At 45.0% G+C, this 21,361-nt stretch overlaps 1 long non-coding RNA gene across 1 annotated transcript in view; it reads right to left on the bottom strand.

The window, feature by feature from the left end:
- Positions 1 to 14,746: 14,746 nt before the first annotated feature.
- Positions 14,747 to 21,361, bottom strand: part of LOC122798452 — a 398,057-nt gene continuing 391,442 nt past the window's right edge. The window contains exon 2 of the long non-coding RNA XR_006364269.1: positions 14,747 to 14,954. This is a non-coding gene — a long non-coding RNA (uncharacterized LOC122798452). The remainder of the gene's footprint in view (positions 14,955 to 21,361) is intronic.

The following is a 21,361-nucleotide window of genomic DNA, read 5'->3' as shown; positions in this document are numbered from 1 at the left end:
TTTTTTTGAGGTGAAGCATGTCCATTAGTTCAGGGTTTGACATGGCCCTATAGGTCAGGCATAGGTCACCTCTGAGCAGACGGTAAGCGACTGAGAAGAGCTGGAGCTTTTTTAGTCGTGCTTCATAGGGTAATTGTTTAAGGCCCTTAATCCTCTTAGTGAGGTACTTGTGTGGTCTTTCTAGTTGTTGCAGGTGTCTAGTGAGGTACATCCCAAATGGGGCACTGTACTGTATAATGGGTCTAATGGGGGATGAGTACAGTGGGACAATGACCTCTTTTTTTTCTGGTTGAAAAGCCCTTAATGATGAGGTGTGCCACATAGAAGGATTTCCTGACTGTTGTGGCGATGTGGTTATCGAAAGTGAGACCACTGTCCATTTTTGTCCCTAAGTCTCTCATCACACTTTCAATGTTTAGTGTCCTGCCACCTATGTGGTAGTTCATGGGTACATATTTTTTTCCAAAGGGGATAACTATACATTTCTTGGCATTAAGCTTGAGCCCATGGCTCTGGCATCAGGCATCTGTTTCTGTAAGGCCCTTTTGTAGAATATCCACATCATGTGGGGATTCTATAATGGCTCCCAGTTTGCAGTCATCTGCAAACTTTGTTAACCAGAGTCACTTAGTGTTGGATTGTACTTCAGAGAAGTAGATGCCAAACAGAGTGGTCCCAGGACTGAACCCTGAGGTACTCCACTTGTCTGGAGCTGGATTCGGAGTCTGCTACTTTTTACAGTCTGGGTTCTGTCAGTAATCCAGCTGGCAACCCATCGAGTGACGTAGGGATTTATGCCCAGCTTAGTAAGTTTATCTATGATTCCAGAGTGGGGGATGGTGTCGAAGGCCTTGGAGAGGTCCAGATAGGCTGTGTGGACCGCCTTACCTTCGTCCACAGCTCTCGAGACTGATTCGAAGAAGTCAATCAGATTCAGGAGACAAGATCGGTCCTACACAAACCCAAACTGGATGGGGTCCAGTGTTTGAAGGTTGCCAATGTCTTTGTTTATAAGTTCCATGACAATGCGTTCCAAGCCCTTGCAGATCAGGCTCGTCAGACTGATGGGACGGTAGTTCCCAGGATCCAAGGCGGATCCTCCCTTGTGGAGCGGGATAACTGTAGCTGTGTGCCACTCAGTGGGCACGAAGCTTGAGGTAAGGCTATGATTAAACAGGACACTTAGGTGGGGTGCCAGTTCATTTTGTAGTTCATGTAGTAAACAGCCTGGGATGTCATCTGGTCCCATGGATGCTGTATTCTTAGCTTTGGAGAGTGCTGTTTCTACCTGTGTGGCTGTGATTATTGGAATTTGGCAATCTTTTGGTATTGAGATGGGCCCTTTAGGGGGTGAGAGGGGGGTGAAGTTGGCACTAAATTGATCTGCCAGGATATTGGCAATATCCTTGGGATCAGTATATTTAATGCCATTCTGTTGTAGCTCAGAGCAGATCTGAGCATTGCCATTTAGATTCTTGACATAACTATAGAATGCCTTGTGGTTGTCTTTGGAATCTTTGGCAATTTTATTTTCATAACTAGCTTTTGAGGATTTTATGAGGGATCTCCGTTTCTTACTGAGGCTGGTGAGGGAGTTTTTTGCATCCTGGGATTTTCCTCTTTTCTGCAACAGTTTCTTCCTTCTGTTGTATAGTTTGTTTATAGCATGGGGACCACCAGATTGGATCCTTTTTTTGGAGAAGATCATCTTGGTTCTATTTGGGATGGCACGATTCATGCACAAGTGGATGTGCTCGTACAGTGCCTTAGTGTAGGATTCTGCTGTCGAACTTCCAGATTCCGTCTGCGTGGGTGTTGTGAAGTTCGTCACTTCTGACTTCAGTAGCATGAAGTTGGCTTTGGAGAAGTTTTTTAAGGAGGTTTCCTTACTGAGGGGTGGGGGTGGGATGTGGATGTCAAGGGTGATTTGCTTATGGTCAGACCTGACCAATGAGGGGGTGACCACTGGTGTGGAGCATCTGTCTCCCATGTTGGTAATGACCAGGTCTAGGATGGATTAGTTGATCCAGGGCATTAGAATTTATAAATTCCAAGAACCATTGGGAAAAGGAGTTGGTACCTGAGTAGTTTTCCCAATTAATGGCAGGGTAGTTGAAATCACCCAGTATTAGGGTGTTTGGCTGTATCTTAATATTTTCCAGTATGTTTAGGAAGGTGTAGTGAGAATCTTGGGGTATGGTGGGGGATCTCTTTAGCAAGCTACAATTTGGATTGCAGTCTTACCTAGTGTTAGTTGCACCTGGAGAATTTCAGATGCATTGTGTTGGGCAACTAGCCTGGAGGTGTGACTATCCTTGGTGAATATGGACACTCCTCCACCTTTAGTGTTTCTGTCTTGGCTTTGTGGCCGAAAAGTGTGGTAAGAATTGTAGCCTGGTATTGCAGGGGTGCTCTCTGGAGCCTTGAACCAGGTCTCAGTCACTGCACAGATATCGATGTTCTCCATTTTTAGGAGTGCCTCGAGAGTGTGCATTTTGAGGTTTAGACTTCAAGCATTGAGTAGCATTACCTTCAGATTTTGCATGCTTGTATCTGTTACGGTGGTGGTTTTATCCTTTGAACCTTGCCTAAAAAAGGCACTATACGGGTGGCAAGAGCTTTAGCCAGTAACCTGAATCCCAGGGGTGACAGGTGCAGACAATCTCTGGCAAAGCATCGTGGTTTGTCGATCATGTCTTCCCAGGCAGACAAATACTGGATCCCCTTTGTAAGACACCAGAAGCTTAGTTTGTTTGTGTGTGTGTGTGTGTGTGTGGATATATATATATATATATATATATATATATATATATATATATATATATATATATAGAGAGAGAGGTAGGTCTCTTTCACATCACCTAAGTCTCATTTGACTGACTTTCATTTGACTGAGACCAAATCACCTAATTTTCAAAAATACTGAAAACTCATTTGACTGAATCCCATTTCACTGAAAGCTTACAATGATAAATTTCAAGAGACTAAATTTTAAACCATAAACATGCACACTTATAACACTAATGACTACCTCTTTCCAGAATTTAAAAAATACTTACTTACCCTCAAGAGAAACCAGACAATATAAAACCAAACTAGTTGGGGGCTGTGCCCCCCACCCCTCAACTCTATACACTAACTCCAGGATCACACTACAGTGAGGAAAAGGGCATATACCTTTTACTTGCCTTACAGTACTTCACACGCTGCCACTACTGCTGGGAACACACAGCACACCTGCCCTATTACTTTAGATACTTCCCATAAAAATGTAGACAGACACACCCACATTTAGAAACACAACACTACTTTCTACATGATTATCGGTATTCTGACAGTCGGCACTGTAAGTTACAGAAATTCTTTTTATCACGCACAAGGTACAGGTGAAAGGAAACCCACATCATGTCTATAGCTTACAATTCAGTGAAATGAGATTCAGTCAAATGAGTTTTCAGTATTTTGAAAATTAGGTGATTTGGTCTCAGTCAAATGAAATTCAGTCACATGAGGTTTAGGTAATGTGAAGTAAACCCGTGTATGTGTGGTCTGTGTGTGTGTAATATATACACATACTTTTCAATTGTTGTAGAGTATATATGCTGTTCAAATGCTACTCCTGATAGATACAAACGGACTACAAATAAGCTGAACCACATTTTTCAAGAAGAGTATGCCCATCATCTAAAAGAAAAAATGAACTTAGAAGAAAGAAAAAACTGTCATAATTTAAGAGTTATGATGTACGTAAGAAGTTAAATTTCAAGCAAAAAAGTAGATTGAAGATCTTGGTGCTTAGGAAGTGTCATAACAAAATCACTGACTTACACACATGGATAGCTCATACTACCCCTCACATTCTTTCCTGGTCAGAAACTTGGTTCAAACCACATTTCCAATAGCGAGATTCTACCACCAGGCTACAACATCTATCGCTCTGACAGAGATCATAAAAAAGGAGGTGGTGTTGCTATCCTCTACTCCAACAGCTTAAACCTCTCAGCCCTACCCTCACCCATTCCTGACTTTCTCCCAGTTGAACTTATCCTAAACTGCCACTTGAATCCCAATAAAAAATTTGCAGTTACTTCTATTTATCTTCCCCTGAAATAACCTGCCCATCCTGGAAAATAACCCGTCATGGTTCTCCCTCACCATACCTTACAAAACCCTCATCCTAGGGGATATGAACTGGTCCAAACTTACTACCAACTCTCCTCAACTCATGATTAACTTACATGGTTTTCATCAACTGGTATCATCCCCCACACGCTTTCACAAAACTTCCTCATCCAGCTCAACTATTGACTGGATCCTTACCAGCTAACACAATCCCACTACCTTACCAGACTCCCTTAGTGACCATCTCCCTACCGCTGTCCTAAGATACTCCTGCCAAATTCCCAAAACTCATGTGGTCAAAGACTGCCGTAAACTATCCCATTTTGATGCCTTGCAATTAAATTCTTCTCTTTCTAACAGACTGGTCCATACTTAGAAAACTCCCTCTCGACGATGCTGTAAGTACATTTAATAACATCTTCCTTAATGCTTTGAACTCTCTAGCCCCCTCTAGAAAGATCAGATTAAAATCTAATCATGCTCCATGGCTTTCCAGGGCAACTAGTTCCCTTATGCAACAAAGAGACAGTGCTTAGAAGGCCTGGACCAATACAAAACAACTTCCCCTACTACTTAAATTTAGACAACTAAGAAACCTAACAAAAAAAAGTACAGTTTTGTACCTACCATAAATGTAGATGTCCGATAGGTATGCATCTGCAGTCCTAACATATGGGTTGTCCTGCCTCAGGCAGCCCTTCGGTCGGCCGGATTCCAAAGTCTGGGTCTGGCCTCGGCTGATGTCGCACTTCACCCGACGTCACAGCTGCTGGGGTATAAAGGCATCAGCCGACGCCATTTTCCTCAGTGTTTCTTGGCCCAGATGCCAGGTGCCCTCTAAGAAGGCAAAATTTGGATAAATGCAGATAATTCCAAACAGTAGAGAGTAAAATATATATACATATATACATACAAACAAATACACCATAATAGATTCCCCCAGCTAGCTAAAAGAGGGGTAAGTACCCTAGGAATACCACAGAGGGGAAGGAGGTTGGGTAATCCTGACTGCAGATGCATACCTATCGGACATCTACATTTATGGTAGGTACAAAACTGTACTATGTCCTTCAAGGATGCATCTGCAGTCCTAACATATGGGTAGAATACCATAGCCAAACTGGGGGAGGAGGCACTAAGATAATGATAGTGTAGTTAAGATCCCTTGCAAAACAGCAGTTGCAAAACCTGCTCGGGATCTGGAGAATAAAGGAAGATTATAATGCTTGGCAAATGTATGCACGGAGCTCCAAGTAGCAGCTTCTAAAATGTCTTTGGTAGCCACTCCTCATAGGAAAGCTGTAGTGGTGGCTGTAGCTCTTGTGGAGTGAGGCCTGATGTTTTCAGGAGTGGTCTTTCCATGAAAAGAGTAGCAGAATCTAATGCAATTTCCTATCCATTTTGAGATTGTCTGTTTTGAAATTGCTTTTCCTTGCACTCCTGTTGCATATGCTACCAGAAGCTGGTCTGTTTTTCTGCTGACCTTAGTTCTGTCCAGATAGTAGCGCAATTGTCTGTGCACATCCAATGTGTGTAGTAGTCTTTCTCCCCTATTCTGTGGGTTGGGGAAAAAGGTAGGTAAATGAATAGCTTGGTTCAATGATACCCTGGAGACCACCTTTGGCATAAAAGTAGGATTAGTTCTCAGAGACACTCTGTCCTGATGTAAAATAAGGAAAGGCTGGACTGCCATTAATGCCTATAATTCAGATACCCTTCTTGCTGAAGTGATTGCTAGCAGGAATGCAGTTTTCCAAGATAAGTACTGTAAGTCTGCTGTTGCTGCTAGTTCAAAAGGGGGAAGTGTTAATTTTTCCAGCACAAAGTTGAGGTCCCATGCAGGTAGAGGTGGTTTTCTTGGAGGCTTTACGTTTTTGATTCCTCTCAAGAACTGCCTGAGTAGAGGATGAGAGAAGACAGGCGGACCCATGTTGTACTCTGCTGAAATTGCTGATGCATGAATCTTAATGGAGGAGTAGGATAGGCCATTGTGGAACAGTTCTGCTAAGTATTCCAGGATGTGCGCTATGTTTGCCATTGAGACATTTTCTCCCTTTGCTGCACTCCAAATGAGGAATCTTTTCCATTTGGCTGAATATGTTTTCCTTGTGGAGGGTCTTCGATCCTCCAAGATAATGTCCTTAACCCTCTGAGACAAGTCTGGTTGATTTTGTTTCATGCAATATTCCAAGCAGTTAGCTGCAGTGTTTTCAAGTTTGGATGCAGGGTCTTGTAGTTGTTCTGAGTTAGAAGTAATGGACATAGAGGTAGAGGCCATGAGTGCGCCCGAGACATGCTTTTCAGTAGTGGGTACCAATGCTGTCTTGGCCAGTCTGGAGCTATCAGGATTACCTTTGGCTGTTCCTCTCTGATCTTCAGTAGGACTTTGTACATCAAAGGAAGAGGTGGAAATGCATATGCTGTCAGGTTTTTCCAGCTGAAGGAAAGGGAGTCCACCCTCCAGGCAAGTGGGTGGTATACTCTTGAGCAGAATTTCTTCAATTGGTGGTTGTGTGGGGAGGCGAACAGGTGTATCTCTGGCCTTCCCCATTTCTTTGTTATGGTTTTGAAGATATCTGGATGCAGCATCCATTCGTGAGCATCCGTGGTAGTTATGCTTAAGGTATCCGCTAGTGAATTTTCTTTTCCTGGTACAAATCTGGCCTGCAGTTGAATGTTGAGATCCAGGGCCAAATTCCACAGGTCCATTACCATCCGGCATAGAGGGTATGAGTGTGTACCTCCCTGTTTGTTGATGTACCACATCACTGTGGTATTGTCCGTCCTTATCAGCAGGTGACCTGGTAGGAGGAATGGTCTGAATGCCTGGATTGCATGTTTCACTGCCAGCATCTCCTTTAGATTTATATGTAAATTCTGCTGGTTTTGGGGCCATAGGCCTTGTATGCACTTGTCTTCCATGTGCACCCCCCAGCCTAGGTCTGAGGTGTCCGTGGTGATGGTCTGGCTTGGATGTGGTTTGTGGAAAGGCAATCCTTTGTTTATCTGACAGGCCTGAGCCCACCACAGGAATTCTATTTTCAGGCATGGAATAATTGGAATCTGGGCTTCTAGACTGTGCTTGTGTTGAGACCATACATTCCTTAGGTACCATTGTAACTTCCTCATATGCAACCTGGCATGTGGAATTAATATTATGCAGGATGCAATGTAACCCAGGGCTTGCAGGATTTTCCTTGCAGTGAGCTGAGTTCGAGTTGTTAATGCCATGAAATAGACTGGTAGTTGCTTTTGTTTTTCCTCTGTGAGAAAAGCCATCTGAGTTGTTGTATCCAGTTCTGCACCCAAAAATGTTATCCTTTGGGATGGTACTAGCCTTGACTTTTGAATGTTGACTGTGTATCCCAAGGCTTGAAACAGTTGTATGACATTGGCTAAATCTTTTGTTAATTTTGTCTTGTTGTCCACTTGGATTAGGCAGTCGTCCAGGTACGGGTAAATTTGAATTCCCTGAAGCCTGCAATGAGCAATTACTGATGCCAGGCATTTCGTGAATACCCTGGGCGCAGTAGATAAGCCAAAGGGCAATGCTGAGAATTGATAATGCTCTGATCCTGCAAGAAATCTGAGGTGTCTTCTGCAATCTGGTCGTATAGGTATGCCTCCTTGAGATGTAGAGTCACCAGCCAAGACTCCTTGCCCAACATGGGAAGAAGTTGCTGGAGGGTCAGCATTTTGAATTTTGGAACAATGAGGTATGTGTTCAGTGCGGACAAGTCGAGAATAGGTCTCCATTGATTTTCTTTTCTTGGTACAAGGAAAAGTCTGGAGTAAAATCCTTGGCCTTGTTCCATAGATGGTACCTTTTCTATTGCTCTCATCCTTAGTAAGTTGATGATTTGTTTTAGAGCCTCTGTTTTTTGGCTTGGTGGAAGGTTTGGCATTCCTCTCTTTTTGGTAGAGTGGAAGTGAAACCTGTAGCCCTTGTCTATTGTTTGTAAAGTCCATTTGTCTCCTGTAATGCAATGCCAGTTGTCTGAGAATAAGGCTAGCTTTCCGCCCAAGGGTGCCTTCCAGTTGTTCCCTGGTAGGCAGAATCAGAGCAAAGTCATTGTGTCTGTCCAGTGGAAGTGGTTGTAGTCGTAGCTGTGGCAGCAGTTCTCTGGTTGGCAGGTTGCCACTGACGACCTCTGTAGGCACTCCTAGATTGACCTCTGCCTCTTGGGCGTCTATTTCTGCCTCTCTGTGCTTTGGAGGTGTCTAGAAAGGACCAATTCTTCGAAGGCCAATTTCTGCTAAACCTCGGTGGTTGGACCTGCAAAAAATCCTTGACTGTTTGGACAGATTTTGCTTTTTCTTCCACTTTCTTTAGAACCTCCTGTGCAGGGGAGCCAAACAAACTTTGTTTCTCCATAGGAGCATCTAGGAGTTTTGACTTAACATGGTCTGGTAAGGATTGCTCTTTTAACCAGGCATGTCTTCGAATCACTGCTCCAGTCATAGCTGATCTAAAGGAAGCCTCCAGTGCATCATAGCCACATTTTAAAAAATGATTACTGACCTGCTGAGAATTATGTACCAAATCCTGAAGGGACTTACGGTCTATAGGTTCAGGAGAGGACAGTTTTTTATTTAGCTGGTCTAACAAAAATTCCTGGTACTGAATCATGTGAAATTGACAGTTTAAGGCCCTGGCCGAAAGAGTAGCAGATGTGTAAACCTTTTACCCCATCTCTAATGCTCTAGATTCCCTTTCAGAGGGAAGAGGGTTTTTGGCAGAGGCAGCTGCAACACCTTTAGGGCCCTGAGAAATGGTTTCGGGGTCTGCAACATGAGCCTTATACAGGTGGTAGTGAATGTCCGGGACCCTGTAATATCTGTCAGGTTTGGCAGGGGCCGGAGGGAGAGAATCAGGGGCAGTACTGGCATCATTATATGCATCATCAACAACCGGTAGTACAGGAGGTATGGCTAAAGGCCTATGCTGTGGTTTCATAGGTTTCATAGGTTCATACTAGGCTATCTGCCCGAGGGCATTTACAAGCCTAGCCCATCGTTTTGTGGCTTACGCCACCCCTTTAGTACGGGGAACTAAACCCATTATTTTGCTGTGCCTCTGTCGAGCAATGACACTGACGTAATCCCTGGGGTATATCTGCGATCTCCCATCCATTGGTCAAGATTTCTCTTGAACAAGGCCAGTGAGGTGCTCTGCCTCACATGTACCGGGATTTTGTTCCACAGCATAGGGAGTCTTTGGGTGATGAATCTATCCCTCCAGCACGCCCTATTAATAGTCGTGTCCAGGTTTAAGTCTCCGCCTTGTGGCTCTGATGGATGTGGATTTTTTGACGTGAAGCATATTCATCAAATCTGGGTTTGAGATGGCCTTGTATGTTAGGCAAAGGTCACCTCCGAGCAAGCTGTTTACTGAGTAGAGCTGGAGTTCTTTCAGTCGGGCAGCATAGGACAGATTTTTGAGACCCTTTATCCTTTTGGTGAGGAACTTTTGTGGCCTCTCCAGCTGCTGCAAGTGTCGGGTCAGATACATTCCGAATGGGGCATTGTACTCAATCATTGGTCTGATGAGTGATGAGTAAAGGGAGACTATGACCTCCCTTGATCTAGATGAGAAACCCTTCATGGTAAATGTAAAAAGGTCCTTAGCCTTTTCCTTGAATCTGAAAAATCCTGGCCCTGCCATTGGAAGTGTTCCCTCATAGAGTGTAGGGTTTCCCCAAAAGAAAATTCTTCAGGAGGGGAAGCAGAAGGAATGGAGTCTTCTGCATCAGAATCCTCATAAGGTGAATATGGGCCTTCCTGATGATCAGAAATATCTGAGCCATCGGAGGAATAATCTGTATAGACAGGTTCAGGTGGTTCAGTCCTAGGCCTCTTATCTGGAGGAGGTTGAGAGGCCCTGTCTGGGTGAGGTTGGGATCCCCTGATCAAAGAAATAAGATCCTCAGCCAGACTGAGAATCTGGGAACTAGAGGTAGACCTGTGAGAGGGGGGCTTTTGTAGTCAAGGTATTAGAAATTTTGGCTGCTTTAGCCCTGGAAAAGGCCTTGATAGACATAGAAGCAGGGGGTCTAGCAGCCCCACGTGTAGGAGTAGAGATGTCAAAAGGGATAGTGTCTGACAAATCCTGGGTGCCTGTTTCTGCAGTAGAAATTTCTGTAGCCGAATCAGCCATGGCCTGTGTGGCCTCTGTTATCGGTGGCATGCTTTCGGCTGAAGGGAGAACCGAGGACTCTGTTTCAGCCGAAACCGAGACACTCGTGGTTGGCCTAACAGTGGTTTCAGCCGAAACCATGGCATGAGTGTCGGTCCTTTTCCTTGCGCTTTTTAGCTAATTGCGTAGTCGGAGTCTCCGACGGCATTTTATATGCAAAAGTGGGACCAAAAAACTCTTCGGCAAACTCCAACCGACGTCTAAGCGTCCGTCGGTTGAAGGAAGCACAGGCTAGACAAGCTGATACGTCGTGGTCTGGGCCTAAACAAGGAAGGCAATAAGAGTGGAAATCCTTATGAGGTATTTGTTTCCCACAAGTTAAACAATTATTTACTTTGTCCGACATCGGCTGAGGCAAGAAAGAGTCCCCAACGGGGTACTTAGCTTTTTTAGAAGTCTTCGGTAGTAGAAATTCTCTGGATCTGACCGACCGGCACTTGCGAACAGCTTCTGCTTCGGGCACCGCGCGGCAAGAAAGACTGAGGAAAATGGCGTCGGCTGATGCCTTCATACCCCAGCAGCTGTGATGTCGGGTGAAGTGCGACATCAGCCGAGGCCAGACCCAAACTTTGGAATCCGGCCGACCGAAGGGCTGCCTGAGGCAGGACAACCCATATGTTAGGACTGCAGATGCATCCTTGAAGGACATCTACAAATGACAAAAAGTCCTAATAAATCTCAGCTCAACTCAACAATAAATCCAACCCTCGTAAATTCTGGTCAACCATGAACAAGATTCTGTCTCCAGGAAGTCCTTCCAACCCCTTCCCCTACCCAAACACATCCCCTCTGGAAACTGCTACCCTCTTAAATCAAAACTTCATTAACTCCATACAGAATCTCCTACCTTCTAACTTTACTTCAGTACCTTCTCCTCCAAATCCCCCTAACACAACTCCTTTTTCTTTTCAGTCCATTTCCACTTCTTACATCAGATCACTCCTTAAGCTCAAATCCTGCTCCCCATCTACTAATAACTTACCTCCTTCCTTCCTCAAACTTGCTGCTGATTCTATTGCCTACCCTGTATCTATACTAATTAACAGATCTATCCTTGAATCCACCATGCCTACCTTAGGGAAATCCTTCTTTACTATTCCCTTACATAAAAGTGGGAATTCCACAGACCCAGCTAACTACCGTCCAACTGCCATTCTTTCCCCCTCTCCAAAATCCTAGAGAAAATGTATCCATACTCCGCTCCTAAATCACCTCCTCCAGCACAACCTACTCACTCCCACTCAACACGGTTTTCGCCCCAACCACAGCACAAACTACTGTTCTACTCTCTTTCACCCACACTATAACCAAGGCTCTTGATAACAACAAACTCACATCCTGTCTCTTCCTCGACCTTTCCAAAGCTTTTGATACAGTCTCACATCCTTTATTGTTCACTAAGCTTGCCAAACTCAACCTATCTCCCACCTCCATAGCTTGGATTTCTAGCTACCTATCCAGTAGGCAGCAATCCGTCAAATGGCTTACTTCCTCCTCTCCCTTCCTCCCTGTTCCAACTAGGGTGCCTCAAGGCTCCATCCTGGGCCCCCTTCTGTTTAATATCTTCACCAATGACCTGTTCACAAATTGCAAATAATCTACCCTCATTCAATATGCAGATGACTCTACACTCATCTCTTTCTCTAACTGTATCTGAGCTACATACCCTCACTCAAGAAACCCTCCTATCCACTGAAAAATAGCTATCAAAACAATCAACTCATCCTTAACCCAAAAAAGACTAAACTCATACTCTTCCCTCCCCCATTCCCTCTCTCAGCACAAAACCACCTTTTCTATCCAATCCTCTAACACTAGTCATCCAACCCGACACCCACACTAAACTCCTTGGGATCATCATTGATGACGAACTTAAATTCAATTCCATATACTTCAATGTATAAAGAAAACACAACAGAAACTGGGCCTACTACATCGGAACAAAAAATTTCTACCCCCAACTCTAGACTCACCCTAGCACAGGCACTCCTCCTCCCCTCCCTCCTATATGCCACCCCAGTTCTCACCAATATTCAGGTCACAACACTAAACAAACTCCAAGAAACATATCACAAAATAGCCAAGTTTATAACTAACTCCCCTTACAATGCACATCACTGTATTTCACTAAACTCTCTCCACTGGCTTGAACTTCCCCAACAACTGCAGCTATCTCAGTTTTTAATGCTACACTCTATCATTTACAAACCTTTACTCTGCCCCTCTCTTCCTTCCTTGATCTCCCCCTATACCCCAACTCGGCCCCTCCATACCTCTAACCAGAACCTACTAGATATCTACCGACCAAAAAAAACTGTAGGCAAACTACTTTACAAACACTCTGTTGCTAAGGCTTGGAACAAGCTTCCCCTTCACATCCGCTCCATAACCCACTCCCTACACTTTAAAAATTAACTAAAGGCTCACCTTACTCCAAGACCGGTCCCTGCTATGACTCAACATAAGTCCTCTATCACCCTCCTAGACGAGTCTCTCCCACTACTTCTTGCACCACCACATTTCCTGCACCACTTCTTCTAGGGTGTCTCTGACTGCTTCTCCCTCTAATGTGAATGATTGCACAAAAACCTATTTTAAAAATGCACATGTCTATGTACATAACATTACTGTGTGCTCTTTTTGTTGAATTATTGAGCCTACTTTCTACTAACTATAAACTATAACACTGTGTGTTACTTTGATATATTGATCAACATACATAATTATTTTTATGTCCAATTATCGTAAGGCGTCTCTTATTGTTTTTTTCCCTCAAATGTGAATGACTGCTCAAAAAACTCTTGTAAAATTTTACTAGTTTGTGTATACATTACTGTATGCTCTCCTATGCAACCGATTGCACCTGCTTTCTACCAACTACAACACACACTGTATGTTACATTGGTGTACTGATCAACATGCAAAATTATTCTTTATATTTCTATTTATTGCTTTAAATACTGTGATTTGTGAAATGGTGCATTTCTGCTTTTTAATTATATATCACCTTTTTGATTGGAGCTTTTCTCCTCGGACCTCCTCTGAAAATCGGCCACAAGCTCAGCAGGACCAACCCGGTTAACAAATGTCAATAAATAAAGGGAGTTCCGGTTTGCTGATGACGCAACTATTTTGGCTCACACCTAACAGGAACTTCAGTCACTCGTGACTTTCTTTCTGGATGTATGTATGGAATTTGGGCTCCCACTCAGTTTCAAGACCACCCAAGTGATGGGCCAAAATGTGGGTAATGTGCCATCAATCAGGGTGAGTGACTATGAGCTGGAGGTTGTCCATCAGTTTGTGTACTCAGGCTCTACAATGTTAGACAACTTGTCACTTGAATTGAGATTAAGAAGTGCATTGGAAAAGCCTCCAGGCTGAAGAAGATAATATGGGCCAATAATAAAGCTCATTATGGACACCAAGGTGCAGATTTTTGCAGTATGTGTTTTGAGCATATTACTGTATGCCAGTGAAACATGGATGTGGCTCTCAAAACAGCAGCAGCAGCTCAATGTATTCCAAATGCACTGCCTCAGCCGCATACTTGGTATCTCATGGCAGGACAAGATCCCAGCAGCTCTGTGCTTGAGAGGACAGGCATCACCTCCATATTCACCATCCAAAAACAGAGAAGTATGTGCTGCTTAGGTCATGTCTCATGCATGATGGATGGCTGAATACTGAAATGACTCCTTTTTAGACAGCTGAAATCTGGAGAGAGGCCAAAAGGGCGACCCAAACTGCGCTACAAGGACATATACAATCATTACCTCAGTGCTCTCGCCATCAGCACAAACACCTGGTATTCTCTCACCTCAGACAAGTATGCCTGGAAATGGCAAGTGAAGGAAGCATTTGCTATGCTATGTATAAAGCCACCCTGGCAAAGACAGCAGAGGATGAGACAGCCCTCAGGAAAATTTGTGCAGTGGCATCAGATTGACATTTGCCTACTGCGGCTGAGAATGTGGAAAGGATGCCACTCCCAGATTGGACTGCACAGACACAGACGATACTGCTCAAATCAGTCCAATAGAGGCAAAAACCCACGATCCTCTGGCAATCAAAGGATGCCTACTAAAGCAAAGTATTTTCTTTTTATTCCAGGACAAAATTCTATTAATATTAGTCTAGATTTCCCATATTCTAGTCGTGAATCAAGTTAAAAAAAACAGTGCTACCACCACCAAATCTTTTGAGAACACAGTACATTTCACCAGCTTACTTTTTTTACCTGTTCCTTCAAATCTTTCCATGTTTTCTAACAATAATCTTAATTTTTGTTTGCTTGCCTTCCATTCATATTAAACATTGAGCCATCTGCTCACATTGCTTTACTGTCTCAACTGCCATGTCCCAAACCTTGAACATTTGCTGCTTAACAGGTTCTGCATTCGACAGTCATGAAGAAACTCAACCAAATCTAATATAACCAAGGCGATTTATTTCATATAGATTTCAGCAGTCCATGTCACATGGGTCAGTCTATAAAGCTTCCAAACATATTCAATCTCAATTCTTCTTTTGTCACTAGCTGGCCACCTCCTATTCAACTTCTAACTCCTCCATCATTTTCAGAATCCACTACACATTCTGTTTTTCAGCACTGGTCAACAGAAGATACTGCCACCTATAATACAGCAAAAATACTTCAGACTAACTACCTTTATTTCATATTTATCCAGTCTAATTTTTATCAGAAAAAAATTTACTTAAGATGGTAACTGATTTCATCAAGCACCACATGCGCTTCCCAATTCCTCTGCAACCTGCAGATCTAATGGGCAAATTTATCATCATTCTGGCAAACACAAATGAAAGAATTACTGTGTTATGCTTACCTTAATTGCAGACGTTCAGGTAGATTAATGTTACAGTACTAATCCTTGGGTCTTTCTGCCATGCAGATTGTCGTAACTAGGCCAGTTACTATTGCAATATCCCCAGCTGACAGACATCCAAAGACCAATGTTCAGATGTTGGGGTATAAGACATGTGTCCATCAGCATCATCTTCAAGTCTTTCTAGGCTGTTGAAGTCCATTCAGTGCCTGAGGGCAGCACAACCCTCCCAGTTATCCAAGTCCTAAAACAGAGCTGCTGTGACCTAGAAGGCAAGGAAGGGGGTACTGGAAGGGGTTTAATAGGTTTAGAGTACCCACCCCAGCCACTGGAGGCCATGCAAACACAGGGGGAAAGAGGGTGGGAGTTGATACTGCAACACTGATCTACTTGAACATCTACAATTAAGGCAAGGATAACACAAGTGCACTATGTTCTTTGTAATCACTGATGCAGTACTAATCCTCTGGAGGACTCCCAAAGTTACAAATTGGGTGGTAAGCTGTCAGAGCTCCTGGGATAGGAGGTTCTGCAGAACAGCAGTAGAAAAGCTTGCCCTAGCCCTGGATGCAGTGCCTAAATGGTAGTGTTTGGTAAAGGTGTGGACAGAAGAACAGGTGGCAGCTTCCAAGACAGCTTGAGTAAGGACACCTTCTAGGAAGGCTGGTGGAAATTCGATGGGGAACCATGAAGACGAAGGCACAGAGAAATGATAGAGGGAGACCTTATTTGTCAGTCAGAAGAAAGGATGATGTGGAAAAACAAAATAGAGAACCGAGTGGCATGAGATGTTTACTAACACAAAGTGGCAACATATCGGCCATTTGTGAAATTGTTAGCAAGAATTGGAAGATTTTAACTTCAGATGATAGCCTAAGATATACTGTTGGTGATGTCCCCAGATTTATTTTTAAGAATAAGTTGAATCTAAAGAGATTGTTGCATCACAAACAAGATACTGTTCCACATTGCCTTACTATTGGCACTTTTCCGTGCAGAAGTTGCAAAGCATGTACTTGTATAGATACAAACAATTGTTTCAAACATCCTGTAAACAGCTGGACATACAAATTAAAGACATTTGTGGATTGTAGTACTAAGAACATAGTATATGCAGCTACTTGCGATAGCTGCCCAGGATTTTATGTTGGGAAAACCAATAGGCCTTTTAAGGAGAGGATTCTGCGCCATCTTAGTGATATTAGACTTAATGTACAGACAAATGCTTTGTCACAACATATTCAGAAGTGCTCTGGACATAAATTCTCCTTCCTAGCCTTGGAAAGAGTGTGAGATAATATAAGAGGCGGAGATCTATCAAATAAAAAAAGAAGTTATGTACTCACCATAACGTTCCATCCGAGTAGATGTACTTCATTTATCTTCAACCTGTGGGTTATGGATCCGTATCGTATCCGAGCCGGCAACTTTTACTAGCATCAGCTCAGAGCTCCAAACCCCTCCCCTTACCCATAATACACCTCCAACGCCTTCCATCCCCAGAACGAGTTTGCTGAACCTTATACTGATAACCCAACCTGAAACAATTTACTTGTGACCTATACTGCAGCCCGTAGGCTGATCATATGCCAAGGTCCGGGGGAAGGAAGGAGGGAGGGATGGTTGAAGACAAATGAAGTACTACTCAGATGGAACATTATGGTGAGTACATAACTTCTTTATCTGAAGTAGTTTACTTCATTTGGTCTTCAACCTGTGGGACAGAGTCCCCAGCTACTAAACTCCTGGGAGGCTCTCATGGAAGGATATCCCAGAGCGCCCATGGAACCAAAGGATGCCCTTCTCCTGGAAGTCAAATCCAATTAGTAATGAGAAATAAACGTATGAGATGAGGACCAAGTAGCTGCAGAACAAATATCATCCAAAGACACTCTAGACCAAAAGGCCGCAGAGATAGCCATGGACCTAGTGGAATGAGCTTTCACCTGACTGGAGGAGACATGCCTCTGTCCTTACAGACCTGCAGGATGCATGAAGAAATCCATCTAGCTATAGTGACCTTGGAGATAGGTTTCCCCAAAAAGGAGTGGGTTTATAGGAGAATACAAACAATTGATCAGATTTACGGAAATTTTTTGTCCTGTGTAAACAGAATCATAACTGTCTATGAACATCCAACATGTGGAGGTTGTATTCCATCTTGTTAGTAAAATTAGAAAAAAACAGAGGCAAATTGATGGTCTGACTGATACTGACTGGTGATGCCACTTTAGGAAGAAAGGATGGATTGGTTCAAAGGGAAACCCTATCTTTGTGAAAAATCATGTAAGGAATTTTGATGGACAAGGCCTGTAATTCTGAAACCCTTTTCACAGAGGTAATAGCCACCAGAAGTGCTGTTTTCCAAGATAAAAATTTCAGATCTGAAGTTGCTGCAGGCTCGAAAGGCAGAGCGACCAATGCTTCTAGAACCATGGTAAGGTCCCATGGGGGAACAGGATCTTTGACCGGGGGGGGGGGGGGGCATAACAAAAAAGGTGCCTTTGATAAAGGCTTTACACAGTCTGGAAGAGGGTAAAGAAGCAGAATTCTCGCCCACATGAAAACGAGAGATGGCACCCAACTGAACTTTGACAGTAGAACTAGCCCAGTGTTGAAAAATATCAGCTAGAAAATCAAGAATGGCGGAAATAGGAGCTGGGAAAGAGTCTAAACTCCTCTGAGAGGCCCAAAAGGAAAAATGTTTCCACTTGCTGCGATAAGCCTTCCTGGATGAAGACTTATGAGCAGCCACCGAAACAGATCTAATTGTGGAGGATAGTCCAGGAGTCCTAGCAACCATGGGAACTGGGGCAGCTAAGTTGTGAGTTTCAGGCTGTCCAGGTTTGGATGAGGCACCCCCGAAGGGTGCGAAATTAAATCCTAAATGGCAACTAGGATCTAAGGCGGAGCCAGAAGGTGAGACCAAAGCAAGGGGAACCACACCTGGTGATACCAGATGGGGGCAATGAGGATCACTTTGCTCCCCAGTCGATGAGCTTTCTGTAGAAACCTCGGAATGAGAGGTAATGGCGGGCAAGTATACAGAAGACCGGGAGGCCAAGCATGAACTAAAGCATCTCTGGGGGACTCCCCCTGGCAGTGGGTTCAGAGCAAAAAACTTGCTGCACTTCCCACTGGAAGGAGATGCAAAGAGATCGCAGCAAGGTTGACCCCACTCGCTGAAGATCTGTTCCGCTACTGACAGATTCAGAGACCACTCATAAGGCATCAGAATGGTCTGACTTAGCCTGTCCAGTAGGATGTTGGACCATCCCAGAATGTGCGTTGTGATGAGAAAACGACGGGTGGAGATCGCACATTTCTACACTCTCATGGCCTCGCAACAAAGGGGGTAAAGATCTGGTCCCTCCCTGTTTGTTGATATACCAGACCACAGACATGTTTGTCTGACTGAATAGCAATTGTCCTAGAGGAAGAAAGGCATGAAGGGCCTGTAACGCTAGAAGGAGCACCCTCATCTCTAGGACATTTATGTGCAAGCTGGTCTATATGGGGGGACCACAGGCCTTGGACTGTCCTGCCCGAACAATGTCCCCCAACCCGAGTTGGGAGGCATCCGTGGTCACTGTGGCTTGGGCCGGGGCTGAAACAAAAGGTCATCCCTCCAAAATGTCTGGAGAACACATCCACCATATGAGGTATGACAGACTCTACTGAGCTGGATTGGATATTTCAATGGCAGTTCCAACAGGGACCATTGCACAGCTAGAGTCCACAGTAGAATTCTCATGTGTAACCGAGCACATGGGAGAAGAGTTATGGTCACCACCATCGAGCCTACGGCCCTCAACACCGATTCTGCCATTTGGAGATGAGAGTGATAGATCACTGAGACATGCATCCTCAGGTTTTGAACTCTCTCCGAGGTCAGGAAGATTTTGCACTGAAGAGTATCTATCCTGGCACCAATGTAGTCTAACACCTGCACCGGATCTAGGAGAGATTTGTATGTGGTGACTGATCCCCAAACGCAGGGCAAAAGTCGGGAAATAATCCCTGGTTTGGGAGAGTAGACATCTGGTGGGAGCAATAAGGAGCCAATCGTCCAGGCACGGATAGACCTGAATCCCCTGAAGCCTCAGGTGACCCACTACCACCGCCAATACTTTGGTAAACACCCAGGGGGCTGTGGTGAGACCAAAGGGTAGAGCTTGAAATTGGTAATGATAGACTCCTAGCCGGAAGCGGAGAAACCTCCTAGAGCTTCTGTGCATTTTCATGTGATAGTAAGCATCCTGGAGATCTAACGAGCACATCTAGTCGCTCTTTTGCAGGTATGGCATGATGGACTGTAAAGTGACCATCCGGAACTTCTCTTTGGCAACTGACAGGTTTAGGGTAGAGAGGTCTAGAATGGGCCTTAAGTATCCCGTTTTCTTTGGCCCCAAAAAGAACCTGGAGTAGAGGCCCGATCTGAACTGATCTGGGGGGACAGTTTAGATGGTTCGTTTTTCTAGCAGCTTGGAAATTTCCTGTGCTGCTGCCTCCCTTTGCGTGGGTGGTATGTCCAGGAGGTGTGTGGGAGATTTGGGAGAACACACAAAGGGGATAGTGTATCCTCTGGACATGATTTGAAGCATCCAGCGGTCCATTGTTATGGACTCCTATGCTGCTAGGTGCAAGGACAATCGTCCCCAGACTGCCTCCAGAGTACAGCAGTCGGGCAACCCCTCAGGGTTGCTGCCATGTTCTGTTCGAGAAAGGTTCTCGAGACCCAAAGTTCCTTGGACCCCCTCTGCCTCTGGGCCAGTGTCCATTCTGTCCCCCTCTGCCTCTGGGGGAAGAAGAGCCCCGAGTGTCCCGGGAATACTGCAACTTCCGGAACCACATCTTCTTTTGCCCTCTCTGGTTCTGGGAAAAGGACCTTTGAGGGTTAGAGAAGCGTATCACGATGGCAGACAGTCTCTTCCCGTCCTTCTCACTCTGGACTAATGTCTTCTAGAAGGTCTTACCAAAGAGTGTAGAGCAGTCAGAAGGGGCATTGGCAGCCTTCAAGGGTTTGTAAAATTGATATAACCCGAGCCAGGCATTGCGCCTCATGGACACGACAGACCCAGCCGCTCCTTCCGTAGCACGTGAAAGGAGTCACATGGACGTGTTAGATACTGCTTTTAAAGTGGCCATCCTCACGGAGAACGAAGCCTTGTCCTCCTGCGACATGGACTTGGAGGGGAGACTCCTCCGGCTCCTTTACTAGGTCCCGATGGAATCTGCTGACATGGGCTAAGTAGTTCGGCGCCCTAATCGAAAAAGTAGCGGAAGCGTAAACCCGCTTCCCTAGGCAGTCCATCATCTGCGACTCTCGTTCAGGAGGATGGACCGATGAACTCTCCTGAGCAATTTCCTTCTTAGTGGCCGCTGCTACCACCATGGTGTCTACGGGGGAGCCCTTCTTCCAAGCTGGACTGTCTTTGGGGGGGGGGGCTTAAGATCTTATCTGGTCTTTTTGGGATAGGTTCCATGGTGTCCGGTTCCTTCCATGCCCGCGAGGTGACTAGTCCCACCAAAGGATCCACAGTGGGGGGACACCCAGGAAGTAGATGGGCCCATGTCAAAAGCCTCCAGGAACACAGACTCATCAGAAGAAGGTTTGGGGGGCAGACCAACCTCCCTGTTGGCGGAGGATTTCCATGTCATCTCCCAAAGGAGACATCCTTGGGAGGTGACCTAGGGGAACCTACTCCATCATCTAAGTCCGTGTCCTCTGTGAGGGACTCGGGAGAGTCCAAGTGCCTCTCTCTGGTGGGGCTCTCCTGGGGAGCTCGTAAGTCACTTGTTCCTCAGGGGGAACCTTCTGGGGCTCTTTGAGCACAGACTGTCCCCTCTGGTAAAACAATGGGTACTGTATACAGAGCAGAGGGGGCCTGGGAGGAGTCCGAGGGGGCAGTCAGGGGTCTCGATCCAGCAGAGAGGACCCTTTCTACCACGTCAAATGTCGAAGAGTGAACCTCCTGAGAAACCAATAAGGAGGCTGGTCTCCCTGGGTCCGACAAGAGAATTGGAGCTGGGCCTGAGGTGGACAAAACTCCGAGGAGGGTATACTGGACCGACAAAGTCGGAGCCAAAGAAAAGTTCCACTCTCTCGGATCAGACCCCCAACCTCCAGCTCAGAGAGCGGCTCGGATCCGAGCTGGTCAGATCCGAAATGTTCCAGGCAGCTGTCAGCGTAGAG

The sequence above is a fragment of the Protopterus annectens genome, chromosome 3.part1, assembly GCF_019279795.1.
Source record: "Protopterus annectens isolate FY-2018-M chromosome 3.part1, PAN1.0, whole genome shotgun sequence".
Lineage (NCBI taxonomy): Eukaryota > Metazoa > Chordata > Ceratodontiformes > Protopteridae > Protopterus > Protopterus annectens.
This window is presented reverse-complemented; position numbering and strand designations above follow the sequence as displayed.